Source organism: Lepus europaeus, chromosome X, assembly GCF_033115175.1.
Source record: "Lepus europaeus isolate LE1 chromosome X, mLepTim1.pri, whole genome shotgun sequence".
Lineage (NCBI taxonomy): Eukaryota > Metazoa > Chordata > Mammalia > Lagomorpha > Leporidae > Lepus > Lepus europaeus.
In genome coordinates, this window is record NC_084850.1 from 65,681,385 (window position 1) to 65,685,480 (window position 4,096).

Here is a 4,096-nt window from a genome sequence, read left to right on the forward strand (position 1 = left end):
AGAGTCATTATTAGAGGAGCTAAAAAAGGTGCTGTCTAAGCTACAATTAAGTTTTCTGATTGAGAGGCAAATAGAACCTGATAGAAGGGGCTTGATAATAATCTGGTGGGCTTTAGGCCTTGTAAGTTAAGAGGCCCAGACCTATCTATCTCTTCACATGGGGTATATCCTAAGGGAGGTGTGAACCTCCTAGGGGAAGGCACTCTGTTGACTTACATTACTTGGCTGGCCTGGGAGGAGAGCTGGCCAGGTAAAGGCAGGGGGCATCTCTAACAAGAAATTTACAGTTCTGCCTGCAATGTTGCTGACCCTACTTGACCATACCCTCAGCTGCGGTGGTCACTTTGGAAGTTGGGCTGAGTGAAGGGCTTTTCAGCTTAGAGCCAATAAGATCTGTGGCTCTGACCTGGGCATCCTTCGACTCCAGGGCAGGTCCATTTCCAGTGATCCAACTCTTGGCAGAGCTGCCAGGGCTCTTCACAAGCTGACTTCTGCTGAAGCCCATGCTTACCACATTGAAAGCCACTGCAGTGGACTGGCCTGTTGGGTCTCCTTGAGGGCAGATCACTGTACAGATCAGCCATTAATAGGCCTGCCACCCATTGCTTCTGATGCCTAGCTTTCTTTTCCTCCTGGTTTGTGTTAAAGCAGGCCAGAGGATGCAAGTCAAGGGAGTGCCTGTATCCCATCTCTAATCTTCAGTGGCCTGAACTACAAGTCTATAGTCACAGGCATGTTCTGTAGAAGTTTTTCTAAGGTAGACAATGCCCATGAGGAAAATTATATTCTCACTTTAAAACTTTCTTTCCCTTTGGTCTGAAAGGGAGGTTTTTTCTACTTACTGTATACTTCGCTGATGGCGAAGTGAATCTAGCTATGAGATTATTATTTAAGTTCTTATTTTGGCTATGCTATTACAGAAAAATGTTAGACATCTCTTTTATAAGGTCTAAAGATTAAATTGTGCGTCCTACAGATTCCTTCATAATAGAATTAGTTTCCTACCTTGAAGAGAATAGAGAAATGAAAGAATAAGTTGGGCTTAGAATAGAGAAATGAGGGAGCAAGTCCTAGATCGCTTGCTGACAATAGCAATGTTACCTGAATACTTAGCAAACCGTTTCAACCATTAGATTACAACTTAAGAAAACATTTACCAGAAGGTCCAATGCCTTCTATAAATTTTAAGAATCATGTATTTGAAAACACCTCTTAAATATCTAACATGGTGTAGTTTGTTTAGCCAGTAAACTTAAGCACAACCATCTAAAATGTTTTTAGTTTCTTTCTACCAACAAGTTTAAAACATATGATACACAGATTCAGGTCACACGAATTAAAATGTATCTTTGATTGATTTTAGCAGCTTAAATTTATGGATAATCTTATCTATAAGCCATTTAAAATAAAACTCTTAATAAAATTTCCTATGTGGACATACAATATGTACACACATATAACATAGCATAATAGACCAATATAGCAATTATAATAATAGCTTTTAAAATCTTTAACTCTTTTTGTAGATTGCCAATTGATTTGAATTGCTTTTTGTTTTTAGATTACTTTAACACATTGCTTTAACAGAGCATCAGAGTTTAATTCTATGACAAAGAGAAATTTTGCTTTCTGTGATTTTTTGCTGTGAGGTTTCCTTCCTTTACCTTCTTTCATATTGGTGACCATGTTTCTGTGTTTCTGTGTGTAACACATCTTTAAGCATCTTTTGCAGGGCAGGATGAGTGGCAACAAATTCTTTCAGTTTCTGTTTGCTATGGAAAGTCTTAATTTCACCTTCATTCAGAAATGAGAGCTTTGCAGGATATAATATTCTGGGCTGGCAGTTTTTCTCTCTTAGTACCTGGGCTATATCTCGCCATTCCCTTCTAGCTTGTAGGGTTTCTGATGAGAAGTCTGCTGTGAGTCTAATTGGAGATCCTCTGAGAGTGATCTGACGTTTCTCTCTTGCACCTTTTAGAATCTTTTCTTTATGTTTCACTGTGGTGAGTTTGATTACGATGTGTCGTGGTGAGGATCTCTTTTGGTCATGTTTATTAGGGGTTCTATAAGCTTCCTGTACTAAGATGCCTCTGTCCTTCTCCAAACCTGGGAAGTTTTCTGCTAGTATCTCACTGAAAATGCCTTCTAATCCTTTCTTCCTCTCCATGCCTTCAGGAACTCCTAGGACCCGAATATTAGGTTTTTTAATAGTATCCTGTAGATTCCCGACAATATTTTTTAGATTTCTAATTTCTTCTTCTTTTCTTTGGTTTGCCTGTTTCCTTTCCTGTTCTCTGTCTTCTAAGTCTGATATTCTCTCTTCTGCTTTGCCCATTCTGTTTTTAAGGCTCTCTAATGTGTTTGTCATTTGATCTATTGAGTTCTTCATTTCAGTGTGGTTTTTTGTCACTATCACAGTTTCATGTTCTACTAGTTGTTTCATTTCATTTTGATTCCTCCTTAATATTTCATTTTCATGAGAGAGATTTTCTATCTTGTCCATTAAGGATTTCTGTAGTTCAAAAATTTGTTTTTGAGAACTTCTTAATGTTCTTATCAATTTTTTGAAATCCGTATCTTGCATTTCTTCGATCTCATCATCTTCATAATCTTGAATTGGGGTGTCTTTTTCATTTGGGGGCGTCATAGTGTCTTCCTTGTTCTTGTTACCTCGGTTTTTGCGTTTGTTGTGTGGCATGTTGGAGATATTTGGTTTCTTCACTGTGGTGTTTTTTCTTGTTACACTATGGCTCTATATTAAGTGGACTGTCTGCTTTCGGTGGAGCCTTAGAGGCTTGAGATAAGTGTGGACTGAGAGCTGGGTTTGGTTCCTCAGGGTTAAGGGTGTGTCAAAGATGACACTCCCAGGTTAGGCGTGGTAAATCTCTTTCTTTTTTTTTTTGCTTCAAAAGGGAAGTAATTCCGCACAGCTGAATGTAATTGGAGGTAGTTAGCAGGTAAATGATATACCCACAGGAGCCAGAGATCGGAAGCTCTTTCCCAAGGACCACACAGGGAATCTCTGCTGCCCTCGTTGTGGGCTCCAATTCTCCTGCAGTCTCCCACTGGATTGCCAAGTTAGATCCTAATCTCCTGTTATTTCACCCCTCCCTCCAGAGTCAGGTTTTTCTGCTAGGCTCAGGGCCTGTGCAGACCTGAGGTCGCCCTGCTTATGACGTATGTCCAAAATGGCGCCTGCTCTTTGTCTTGCTCGCCTTTGAGGGGTGAGCGGAGAGAAACTCGTGTCCGTATCGGTTACTTTTTTTTTTTTTTCCCTCTCTCTCTTCTAGTTAGCCTGGTGAACTTTTCCCCACGGAGTTTCAAGCCTCGTTCCCTCTAGTCTCCTCTTTCTGCTTGCCCGCTGGTGTCTCAGGCTATTGAGATTCGGCTCACCTCGCGTTCCAGCGCTGGTGCGTTTAGTCTGCCGCTGGTGTCCCGAACTTGGGCTCCCACGCTCTCCACGCAGGTCCACTGTGAATCACTAGTTCCGGAAGAATTTCCGCTGCTGTTTCTTCCCCTACTCTTCCTTGACCCTGCAGTATCTCCACTTTTATTAACCTGTGTGTCTTGCTGAACTATCAATGTGCTCCTTCCTATTCCGCCATCTTGCCGCTCTAGGTATATTCATATTCTGTTCTGTATATTCATTCATTCTCTCCCTCTCCTTCTTAGAATTTCTATATGGATTCAACTATAATATTTTCACTTTATTCACGTTAATATACCATTACTTTTACGAGATTTTCAAACAGAGATTGTGTCAGGAGGACTTTTCCAACTTCATAGCTCTAGAAGCTCTAGAGTTCCTTCTGATGATTTCACAATATAATAACTATAAATGTAGTTTTTTTCTCTGACATCTCTTTTTTTTTTTTTTTTTTTTTTTTTTTAGTGTCTCCATCAGGGTTCATTTTGAACTCGCAGACCCCTGACTCCAGCTCACTTTACTTGGTCCCAGGTCAGATCTCCCAAAGGGTTTCTCAAAGTCACAAACCTGCAGCCTTCTTCTAGGGAGACTTTGTAGTCACCCCAACTGTTGACTTCAGTTGTCGCCTTCTGTCACTGGAGCTTCAGTTTCTGTCCACTGGCCTCAGCC